Source organism: Pristis pectinata, chromosome 5 (genome assembly GCF_009764475.1).
Source record: "Pristis pectinata isolate sPriPec2 chromosome 5, sPriPec2.1.pri, whole genome shotgun sequence".
NCBI classification, from domain to species: Eukaryota; Metazoa; Chordata; class Chondrichthyes; order Rhinopristiformes; family Pristidae; genus Pristis; species Pristis pectinata.
The window spans coordinates 95,329,555-95,341,819 of record NC_067409.1 but is presented as its reverse complement, the minus strand read 5'-3'; positions in this window follow the sequence as shown (position 1 = coordinate 95,341,819).

The following is a 12,265-nucleotide window of genomic DNA, read 5'->3' as shown; positions in this document are numbered from 1 at the left end:
TCCGTTTTATTTGGATTTGACTTTCCGTGTTCAGCCACATGAGAGAACAGCTGTTTTGCATGTCTGTATCTTTTGCTATTAAAGAAATCAAGGGTTGATACAAGAAAGTTAAGCTGAGTTTTAAGATCAACTATAATCTTATTGTATGGCTAGCAGATGTGAGAAACTGAAAAGGCTACTTGTGCTTCTATTGCTTACCTTCTTGTATAATACACACACAGACACACATTTTACAGACTCAAAGGGTTAATTCATAGGGAGAAATTGCAAAATACAGGGTTTATATTTTTTGGAATTTAGAATGTTAAGGGATTGTTTGAAATTTTCAAGGTATTAATTGGAACTGATATCATAGATAGTGAAAAACTACATCCATTACTTGCAGAGTCAAGGGCAAAAAGCTATAATTGAATGATTGGAACTGGGACTTTCAGGAGGCAAGATAGAAACATTGCTACACAGAGGTAGTAGGAATTGATACTTATCAATTCTTATTTCCAGTCCTGATGAAGGGTCTCAACCCGAAACGTTGACTGTTTATTTCCCTCCATAGATGCCGCCTAACCTGTTGAGCTCCTCCAGCATTTTGTGTGTATTGCTCCAGATTCCAGCATCTGCAGAACCTCTTGTGTCTAGGAATTGATACTTGGTGAATTGTTAATTTGAATCCAAGGCTGTTAGAAGATTGTTAATTGAAGATACTGGAGGATCTGGAGTTGGATCTTAGTTCAGCTACTATTGCACTGAATGTTGGAACAACCTTAATGGGTTAAGTAGTCTGCTTCAGTTTATTTTAAGAAAATAACTCAATCTGACTGTTTGGAGATTCTGCAAAACAAATGATAGATTATTGGAACATTATTTTACAAGACATCTGATGTTAATGAATGGAAACCTGAACAATATAGATGTAAAATTGGCTGCCAATTCCCTAGCTCCCATTTTGAGACAGGGTCTAAGCCAAATTTCTACCCATTTATGCATTTGTTCCATTTCCTCTCAAGTGAGTAACACCCATACATTCTCACAGCACATAATCCAGAGACAAATAGATAGGAATGACATGCTTTATTAATAGGGAGAGAACACTCGGGAGGCGCATATGTTTCTGCTGAGTGTCCTCTACTTGAATTGAAGCTCTTTGTCAATAAGCATTTCAAGACAATCAATCTGCAGAAAATGAATGTCTGGTCCACTGTGCAATTAAATGGGGCTAAAAGCTCTCTGTGAATATCTGATGAAACTAATCTAACAATAATCAGGAAGCTGATTTCAACAAATCTGTGTTCATAACAGCAGAGGGAAGGTCATTATGCAGCTTTTTTCAGGAAGTGGTTTTGGATTCAAATCTACCTCAATTAGATTGTTGCCTAGTACAGTGCTTACCTTATTTATTTGTCTCTTTTCCCCTTGCTGCCAATAATCTCTCACAAAGGAACTCAATAGCATTCTGCTATCCATTGTTTGTTATTCTTAAATGTAATGTGGGTCTTGGTGTTTAATGCCCATCCCTAATTGCCCTTGAGAAAGCTGTGTTGTGATGCCTTCTTTAAACTGTTCACATCTATGTATCAAACATATGATGGTGAGGTCAGACTGGATTTTCAATGATCTTGGAAGCAAAATGAAGGGATGGTAATATATTTCCAAATCTGTATGCTGGGTGATTAGGAGGAGAACTTGTCTGTCTTTCAAGGTTGTTGAGTTCGAAGACTCTGGACTGATGTTAGCTAATTATACCTGCAATGAATGGCATTCTTTCTGAGGGAGAAATGGAAAGAAATAGAAAAAAATAACCTTGAGGCAAAATCTAAGCTGATATTCTGGTGAAGTACTGAGGAAGTTCTGCAGTGTCAGGGGTGTTGTAACATGTACCAGAATTATAGAGCAATTCATCTGCTGCTTGAGTTGGATGTAAAAGATCCAATGGTTTTATCTCAAAGAGGTTTAGGGTGATCATCCCAATAGTCCTGGTCTATATTTATTCATAAGAGTCATAGAATCATACAGCATGGAAACAGGTCTTTCAACCCAACTTGTCCACACTGACCAGTGGACACCATTCCATATTAATCCCATCTCCTGGCACTTGGTCCATAACATTCTCTGCCTAGGTGATTCAAGTACTCACCTAGACACTTCTTAGATGCTATCAGTGACCCACCTTCAGACACACTTCCAGGCAGTGCATTCCAGATAACTACCACACTCTAGGTGAAGAAGATCCCTCTCATGTCCCCTCTACATCTCTTTCCCCTTATCCTAAATTTATGTGATCTAGTTTTCTCTACCTCTGATATGGGGAAAAAGTTTCCTGCAGTCTATCTATAATTTGATATACCTCAGACATGCCCCCTATTAACTTCCTTCACTCCAGGCAGAACAGCTGTAGTTTCTCTGGTCTCTCCTCATAACTGAACTGCTTCACCCCAGGCAACATCCTGGTGAATTTCTACTGTACCCTCTCAAGTTCTGTCACATCCTTCCTATAGCATGGTAACCACTATTGTGTGCAGTATTTCAGCTGATGTCTGACCAAGTTTTTATAAAGTTGGAGCATAACCTCATTACTTCTATAATGGATGCCCCAATTAATGAAGGTCAGTATTCCACATACTTTCCTAACAATGTTATTTACCTATGTTTCCACCTTCTGGGATCTATGGATGTAATCTCAGGTCTTCTGCTTCTCATTACCCTCTAGGATGCTACCATTCATAGTGAATGTTCCGGCCTCATTAGTAGCCCCAAAATCATCACCCCACATTAATCTGGATTAAACTTTATTTGTCATTTTTCAGCCCATTTCACCAACACATTGATATTTCTCCAAAGCCTAAGAAAACCTTCCACTCTATCAACAACTCTCAATCATCGTATCTTTTGCAAACTTTCTGATTGTGCTTCTAATATCCACAGCCAGGTCATTCATGTATATTACAAACAGCAAGGGTCCCAGCACTGATCCTTGTGAGGCACCACTAATCACAGGGATCCAGTTGCAAAAACAACTCTCTATCATCACCCACCATCTCCTATTACCAAGCTTTCCTCCCTTTTATATGCTGCCAGTAGAAAAACTCATTCCCTTGCCTTGACCGCACCTTTTTAAAATGATGGTGCTGCTGCTCCTCTTTGCTGCTCAGCTTGCTGGTAGGAACAACTTCTCAATCAATATCAATAAGACAGATTTTCTGGTTGTATTACACTGTGGCTTGTGAGACCTTGATGTCTGCAAATTAGCTTCTGTATTTCTTACAGAGAAGTGGTGACTGTAATTCGAAAAGTACTTAATTGGCTTTGAAAAAGTGCTTTGGAACATCATGAGGCAGGGAAAGACATAATACAAATGAAGGAAATAATAAAGGAAAATTACAAATTCATAAAAATATAGAAATGTACTAGCAGTACATTTGTGTCCCTCTGCAGCACAATGTGGGTAGTTATTTTCTGTGTAAAGTGTTTCGTTTATTTTGATTAACTTGCATCCACAGTGCAGATTTGTACATTCCTAATTTTGCCTCAATTTGCAATATTGTCACCGCTTTGCACTGAGTCATCCATAACTATCAAAGGGAAATGATATTAAAACTAACAAAGTGGAAGGGAAATGAGAACAATATGTGGGTATCTGTCTTCCTTAAGAGCTGTCAAAATGTTGCCAGTTAAACAAAATATAACTCATAACTGCTTTTTCATTGAAGGCCGTACAGTATGCAGCCAAAATATTATATATATAAATAAATATAAAATAATAGTCTGTGACAATAAATGATTGTAGTGCTTCCTGGTATCATCTGGAAACAAGTTGTGTTGTGTCCTTTTCGCCAGAACGCCAGCAAGAAAAATAACAAAAATAAAGATAGTTATCCTGACAGTCTACCTTAATCAAAGTTGTCAAAAGGAAGAAAGCATTTGGGAAATTTTCTCTTGAATAAGGAAGAAATACATAATATCTGTAGGTCTCCTGCGGTAAGCTGTGTTTACCCTTGTTGTCCATTCTAATCAATATAAAAGGAGACACAGAAGAAACTCATGCATATTTGTCTAGAGTAAGGTTAGCAAGTCATCATATTTTGTCCTGTATCTGCTGTGATACAACAGATATTAATAATTGTGCATGTATGGAAGTATTTCTGAATATATAGCAACACTTCATAACAATACAGTCAACTTACTTGAAAGTAAACCTGATGATTGAGAGCAATGCTTCATAAACTATAGAAATCAAATTTCAGTTTCAATACTGGAAATTATTACATTTTTGTCAGTTTTTGTCCAATGTTTTGGAGATTATGCTCCTTGTTTTTAATTAATTATAATGGATGACAATACAGTGTTTTATAACATGTGATCCGAAACATTTTAGAAGATTTTACTAGTGGTTTGAAGTTGACATTCTACTACTAATTAATTCATATTACTTGGCTCCCTTAGTATTTAAAAATCTATCAATCTCAGTACTCTCAATAACATTGCTCCAAGTGGGACAACACAAGAACATTCCACTGCTCGGAGTTAATAAATTTCCTCTCATGTCAGCTTGATATGGCCAATTTAAATTGAGATTATGACCCTTAGTTCTGGATTCTCCAGGTAAACAATCCCTTGGCACATATCCTTTCAACTGTGTATGAATTCTACATTTTTAAATGAGATTACCTCACATTTTTCTAAACTCCAGAGAACATAGGCCTAGTCCATTTAGACAAAGCTTTAAGGATGACATTCTCAATCTTGGACTCAGTCTAGTGAATCTTTTTTGAACACTCTGTATGGTAACTGTATTATAGACTTGTGTCTCCAACCCAGGGGAAACCTGCCTACATTTGATCCTCAGATTGTGTTGGGTTAGAGAGGGACCTCCTAAACTGCTCAAAATGAACTCCATTCCAGCTTGACTGCTAGATAAACTTAGATAAACAGAGAAAGACAACATCAGAGATGTGAAAGATTAAGAACCGTAATATGCTGAGAAGCAAAGTCATCAGTAATCCTGCTAAGGAAGATAAGGAAGGAGGTTTACTTCCAGGACAATGGCAGGAGGATCTTGAATCATCAAGTCCATTTTTCTTGGAGATACATTTCATTCAGAAGCAACTCCAGTAAGATCACCATTGCTAGTCTCAGAACTGGCTCAGAAAGCTCTCTAATCACTGCTTAACAGTAGCAAAGGTGAATGCAGCATTTCATATTTTCCATCTCTTAGCAGCATCCGAGAGTGGGTTATCTCTGATAAGAAGAGCTGGATTGAGTCATTTGATATAACCATACATTATCCAGGTATTGTTTGCTGGAGGGAGCAGTTGGCAAAGGAAGCAAGATGATGGTGAGGCTTACAGCCAAGGTAACTGTGGAGCTGCAGTCTAGAAGCCTGTTTGTGTTAACAGAATTAAGTAGCACGCCATGCTTCTCAGTAACCTTGAATAAAGCAACTCTTGGTCTACTGACTCTCCAAGCTAAGCAAAGATGTCTACAGAATGCTTCCCATGTTCACTTATGACAGGTCCAGCTGCTGTTCATACACCTGTTGCTGTTCTTCCTCTGGCTATTGGCTCTTTCTCCCATCAAAAGTGCAAGTGCCCAACCAAGGCAAGTAAGCGAAAATCACATGGACACACTCACAATGACACATTAAAACATGAGGAATAGAAACAGAAAAAGAGCATTCAGCCCCTCCTGCCTGCTCCACCACTCAATAACATCATGGCAGATCATTTACTTCAGACCCCTTTCCTAATCCAACCACATATACTTTGATTATAATAGTATTTAAAAATGTCTATCCTGAATATACTCAATGATTGAGTCTTCACAATCTTCTTGTCCAGAGAATTCTGAAGATTTATTGCTGACTGGGTGAGGAAATTTCTCCTCATTTCTGTCCTTAATGGCCAACCCATTGAGTATAAGGGTCAGGAAGTCATGTTACAGCTGTACAAAACTTTGGTCAGGCCACATTTGGAGTATTGTGTGCAATTCTGGTCACTGCATTACACGAAGGATGTGGAGACTTTGGAGTGGGTGTAGAAGAGGTTCACCAGGACATTGCTTGGATTAGAGAGTATTAGCTATAAGGAGAGGTTGGACAAACTTAGATTGTTTTCTCCGGAGCTTCAGAGGCTGAGGGGAGACCTGATGGAAGTATATAACATTATGAGAGGCATGGACAGAATAAATAGAGTCTTTTTCCTGGGGTAGAAATGTCAAATACTAGAGAGCATAAGTTTAAGGTGAGAGGGAGAAGTTCAAAGAAGATGTGCCAGATAGGTTTTTTTACTCAGAGTGTGGCAGGTGCCTAGAAAGCACTGCCAAAGGGTGGAAGCAGATACCGTTGTGACATTTAAGAGGCATTTAGATAGGTACACGAGTATACAGGGAATAGAGGGATATGGATCATATGCAGGCAGATGGAATTGGTTTAATGTGACATTATAATTAGCATAGACATTATGGACCGAAGGAGCTGTTTCTGTGCTATACCATTCAAGTAAATGTTTCCAAGTGATTCTGAACAGTTCTTTACACAAAGTAGCCAACCAGCTTCAGACCAACTAATTTGGTGTTTCCAAGGTTGAGTTTTACAATACTTGATTTAACTACCATTAACTAATTTCAACTGTTAAATAAATGGTTGTCAATCACTTTTCTTTATGTAAGGAACTGTTCTGAAATACTTGGAAATATTTATTTCATCATATGATTTCATCATAAGACCCATTATTTTGTGATTATGACCCTAGTTCTAGACATCCCAGCTGGGGAAACATCAAATCTGCACCTATTCTGTCACACTCAAATTCTGTCAGAATTTTGAATCTTTCAATGGGATCACCTCATGTTCTTCTAAAATCTCCAAAATATGAGAGCAGTCTGTGCTGGCATATTGAAGACAACAATGGACTTCATCATTGACACAGCGTGAAGTTGGCTGCCAAGCTATAGGAAGTGATCTGTGTTTTCCAGGGTCTTGACATAAGCTTTTAATGTTAGAAGGCAGAATGTGAAGTGGAGGTAGATTGGTAGAAAATCTCAGTCTTGCGAATGTTGAGTATAAGTCGCATCTTCTCTTATGCTTTGGTGAACAAAGTAACTATACCTTGGAACTCAACTTTTGAGTGTTCACAGCCGCAATCATCATCTGCATGTGGCAGATCTACCACTGAGGTTCAGGTGATGTCTGTTCTGAACTGCAGTCATGTTAGGTTGGACAGGACTATAACATACCTCACTGTTGCCTGCCAGAGGGAAATCATCTTCTGGGTCCTCCCCCACCTGCCTCCTTCCAGTGGCTGAAAAGTTGCTTTCTCTACACCCCCCCCCCCCCCCCCCACCAAATCACAACGTGGACGTCATCCATCTGGAGGCACAGTGGATATGAGCTTCACTGTGTGAAAAACCAGGAAAAAGGATGTCAAGGCTTTAGAGAGGGTGCAGAGGAGGTTTACTGGGATGCTGCCTGGATTAGAGGGCATGTGCTATCAGGGGAGGCTGGACAAACTTTGCTCTTTCCCTGGAGCGGCAGAGAATGAGAGGTGATCTGTTGGAAGTGTATAAAATTATGAGGGCGTAGATAGGGTGGACAAGAAATATCTTTTTCCCATTATTGAGTGATCCAATACCAGAGGGTATGCATTAAGGTGAGAGGGGGTAGGTTCAGAAGAGACGTGAGGGGTAAGTTTTTTTACTCAGGGAGTGGTGGATGGAATGCGTTGCCTGATAGGGTGGTGGAGGCAAATTCATTGGGGGCTTCTAAGAGGGGCTTGGATGGGCACATGAATGAAAGGAAAATGGAGGGCTATGGGCATTCTTTAGGTAGGAGGGTTTAGCTATGTCGGCACAATATTGTGGGCCGAAGGGCCTGTTCTATACTGTACTGTTCTATGTTCTATGTTCTAAATTCATGGAGCAGCACAGCCATTATACGTGGGCTTCTTGACCTGGCTAAAGCATTTGACTCCATCCTTCAAGAGGGAGTTTGTACACTAAATTTGGCTGTCCACAAAACCACTCTCTCTTTACGTTTGCTCCAATGATGACATGCAAGCCATGACATTAGCCAACTGGTCTACATAAGAACCAATCTCGCTGAAGGCCAGTGTCAAGCAAGGATGCATCATTGTCCCAACACGTTTCTGTCTTTCTAGCTGCAATATTATACCATATCCCCAACAAACCTCTCATGGGAGTGGAGCTAATCTCAGAACTAATGGTGAGAATAAAGACAAAAGGATGAACAATCAGATCTAATTATTTGGAGTTACATATCAGAAATGGGGTACAATTCACAGCTAGATTAATTGTGGAATTTAGATGAAGTGAAAGGGTTCAGAAGGTGAAAAGAGAGCAGCACTCACTGCAAGAGGAATGGATTCAAGTATTCAGCAGGTCAAAGCAGCTTTTATGCTGAAACAGAAGTTATTAAATCAAAGTAGGTTAAATCATTAAAAAATTATTAAATCAAATGAAGGATCACATACCCGAAACATTGACTGTTTCTCTTTCCACAGGTGCTGTCTGACTTGCTAATACTTTCCAGCACTATTTGTTTTTGTTTCATTAACACAGAACAGTACAGCACAGTATGGGCCCTTCAGCTGTCAATGTTGTGCCGACCTATATAAACCTTATCCCCATTCAATCTATCCCCCTCTCTATTTCACCTCCCATAACCCTCTATTTTTCTTTCGTCCATGTGCCTATCTAGCAGTCACTTAAATTACCCTGTCGTATCAGCCCCTACCATCACCCCTGCCAGTGCATTCCAGTCACCCACCACTCTCTGTGTAAAAAAAAAACACCTCTGATATCTCCCCTGAACTTTTGTCTACACACCTTAAATGGGTGACCTCTAATATTGACCATTACCACCCTGGGGAAAAGGTGCTGACTGTCCACTCTGTCTATACCTCTCATAATCTTATATACCTCTATCGAATCTCCTTTCATCCTCCAACGCTCCAAAGAGAAAAAGCCCTAACTTGCTTAATCTCTCCTCATAAGGCATTCTCTCCAATCCAGGCAGCATCTTTGTAAATCTCCTCTGCACCCTCTCCAAAGCTTCCACATCCTTCCTATAATGTGGTGACCAGAACTGAACACAATATTCCAAGTGTAGTCCAACCAGAGTCTTACAGAGCTGCAGCATTACCTCTCGGATCTTGAACTCAATCCCCCAGAAAATGAAGGCCATCACACTATCTTAATTGCCCTATCTAGTTGTGTGGCAGCTTTGAGGGATCTATGTACTTGGACCCTAAGATCCCTCTTTTCCTCAACACTGCTAAGAATCCTGTCATTAACCATGTACTCTGCCTTCAGGTTTGGTCTTCCAAGGTGTATCACTTCATACTTCTCCGGATTGAGCTCCATCTGCCACTTCTCTGCCCAGCTCTGCAACTTGTCTAAATCCCGTTGCAACCTATGACAACCTTCTTCAACCCCCAACCTTTGTGTCATCTGCAAACTTACCAACCCACCCTTCCACTTCTTCATCCAAGTCATTTATAAAAATCACAAAGAGCAGGGGTCCCTGTGGAACACCATTAGTCACCGACCTCCAGGTTGAATACTCCCCTTCTACAACAACTCTCTGCCTTCTGTGGGCAAGCCAATTTCAAAGCCACACAGCCAATTTTCCATGGATCCCATACATCATGACTTTCTGAGTGAGCCTACCATGGGGAACATTGTCAAACACCTTGCTAAAATCCATATATACCACATCCCACTGCACTACCTTCATCAATTTGTCTTGTCATTTCCTCAAAACTCTATTCGGCTTGTGAGGCATGACCTGGCCCCTTCACAAAGCCATGTTGACTATCCCTAATAAGACTATGCTTCTCCAAATGCTCATAAATCCTGTCCCTAAGAATCCTCTCCAATAGTTTGGCCACCACTGATGTAAGACTCACTGGTCTATAATTCCCAGGATTATCCCTTTTACCTTTCTCGAATGATAGAACAGCATCTGCCATCCTCCAGTCCTCCTGTAACAGTCCTGTAACCAGGGAGAACTTGAAGATCATTGTTGGTGTTCCAGCAATCACTACCCTCACTTCCCATCATAACCTGGGGTATATCCCGTCCACCCCGGAGACTTATCGATCCTAATGGTTTTTAGTAGCGCCAACACTGCTTCTTTCTTAACATCGACATGCCTCCAGCACATTTGCCTGTTCTACCCTAACCTCACATTCATCTAGGCCCCTGTCACTGGTGAACACTGAGGCAAAATAGTCATTCAGACCTCCCCTACCTCCTTCACCTCCAGACACATTTCCTCCCTTATCTCTGAGCAGTCCGACCCTCACCCCAGTCATCCTCTTGTTCCTCACATAGGTGTAGAACACCTTAGGGTTTTCCTTAACCCTACTTGTCAAGACCTTCTCATGTTCCCTTCTAGCTCTCCTAAATCCCTTCTTCAGCTCCTTCCTGGTTACCTTTTAACTCTCAAGAGCCCTGGCTGATTTTTGCTTCCTAGACCTTAAGTATTCTTCCTTCTTCCTCTTGACTAAACCTTCCACCTCTCTTGTCTGATTCAATTCTAAACCCCCTTTGAGGAAAGGTCTTAGCTTTTAATTGTGGATGGAATGAATTCTCTTTTCTTCAGGCTGCCCAGCCTGTTCAGTGTTTCTACCTTTTTTGTTGTTCTCCAATTTCCAACACTTGCAGAATTTTTTTTTTGCTTTATATATTATGCTAGCACCGATGAAGAGACTAATGGCATTGCTTGAGCAGCTTCCATAGTTATGGGATCAATTTTCCTGGTCTGGTGAAACCTGGTTTATGTAGAAATGAATGTAAGATTGGAAGAATGAATACAGCTTAGCATAAAAAAGAAAGAATTTGCAATATGAGAATAGCTTAGTGGAGCTATGTTTACAATCAACAGTTGATGAGGTTCACCACTTTAATAGATAAAGAATTGCTAAAAGATGAAGTATCCAAGGTGGTTGGTTACAATTACAGCTGCAATTATATGAGAAGCAAAGAAACTGTGAACATCTAATTCACATGATTCACTGTCACTGTTAAAGTATCAGAGGAAAGCATTTTAGGCATAATTCATTGAAGATAACATATCTTTATTCGTCACATGTACATCGAAACACACAGTGAAATGCATCTTTTTGTGCAGTATTGTGGAGGCAGCCCACAAGTGTCACCATGCTTCTGGTACCAACACAGCATGCCCACAACTTTCTAACCTGTACGTCTTTGGAATGTGGGATGAAACCGGAGCATTCGGAGGAAACCCATGCAGACATAGGGAGAACATACAAACTCCTTACAGACAGTGGCCAGAATTGAACCCGGGTTGTTGGTGCTGTAATAGTGTTACACTAACCACGACACTGCTGTGCCTGCCACTGCAGCACCCATATACAAACAATCCACACCATAATTTTGCTGCCTGTGTCTAAAGAATCGAACGAAGCTATTTTTTTAGATCTGTCCTCAAAGTCCATTAGGGACAATTAGAACAGAACTACAAAACCACAGCAACCCTTTCCCATTATAGTGTGATACTGACTCTGTCAGGACTCTAGGCTCCTTTTATGCCTTGTTGGACATCCACTTTCCAGCCATGCTGCCTTCATCCTGAGGCAAGCAATGTGGCCTATGTTATTAAAATGGCAAAGCATATTTCGAGGTTATCTGCTGGAAATCTGAACTATCACTAACTACAGCTGCAAGTTCCAAAAATTTGCTGTTGCAAACATGTACTTGAAGTGACTATGATAATAATCATATGACAAATCTTGCTGCCTGTATTCAGACCTCATGGTAATCCCATGGCTGTTTTTACTAATTGTGGCACCATAAGATGCCAGTCTTGGAGGTCCTCACTCTATGGATCTTCCACAGGTCAGAACAAACTGCCAAGGATGAACCATGTCTCTGGTAACAGAACCTGAAGTCTTGCTCCTATCACCACTCTGATTGTATTTGACAGCTGACTGTGGTGAAAGGCACATTTCATTATTTTCAAATGCCTCTGATGTTTTTAAAGATTTAAATGGATTTAAAAAATTAAAAACATTAATTTTAAATAAAAATCAATGTAGCTAAAAGAAAATTAAATTTGTGTAAAGGTATTATAACTATTTGTTATAAAAGTGAACGAAAGAAACAAAACAAACTTTTGTAAATGAAAGTCAGATACCCCATTCGAAAGTGTAATGTTGTTACTTGTACACCAGCCAAGGCTACAATGTTAGTTGAGGATGATCTGGAACCATTGATGGTCTCAGTGGTG